This window comes from Schistocerca americana, chromosome 1, assembly GCF_021461395.2.
Source record: "Schistocerca americana isolate TAMUIC-IGC-003095 chromosome 1, iqSchAmer2.1, whole genome shotgun sequence".
In the NCBI taxonomy this organism is placed as follows: domain Eukaryota; kingdom Metazoa; phylum Arthropoda; class Insecta; order Orthoptera; family Acrididae; genus Schistocerca; species Schistocerca americana.
The window spans coordinates 1211843132-1211843752 of NC_060119.1; positions in this window are offsets into that span (position 1 = coordinate 1211843132).

A 621-nucleotide genomic window follows, 5' to 3' on the forward strand; every position below is an offset into this window, starting at 1 on the left:
CATGGAATCACCGTCTGTATACTCGTAAATATATTTACAGGCGCTGGCGCCTATAATTTTGACGCCCTGTAACGTCGTTGGATCTACTAAGTGTGCTCTACAAACTCTAGAAGTGTGTGTAACGTGAACTGTGAAATACCCTGTATACTCAAAAAAAAAAAAACGCTTTATCAACTTCAAAGTAATATTATTTCGATTTTTATTTTATTATATTTACACGTGAAGTTCCATAGGACCAAATTGAGGATCAAATCTCCAAGGTCATGGAACGTGTCTTTACATGAAATTACAACATAAAAGTAACAACAGATAAAAATAAATGTTCATGAACCGGAAATAAGTCAGTCCATAAGTTTAAGTAAACGCAGTCAACAATACAATAAGAATCAGCTTAATTTTTCAATGAACTCGTCGACAGAATAAGAGTGACCCATGAGGAAACTCTTCAGTTTCGATTTGAAAGCGCGTGGATTACTGATAAGATTTTTGAATTCGACTGGTAGCTTATTGAAACTGGATGCAGCAGTATACTGCACACCTTATTGCACAAAAGTTAAGGAAGTCCAATAAAAATGCAGGTTTGATTTCTGCCGAGTATTAAGCGAGTGAAAGCTGCTTATT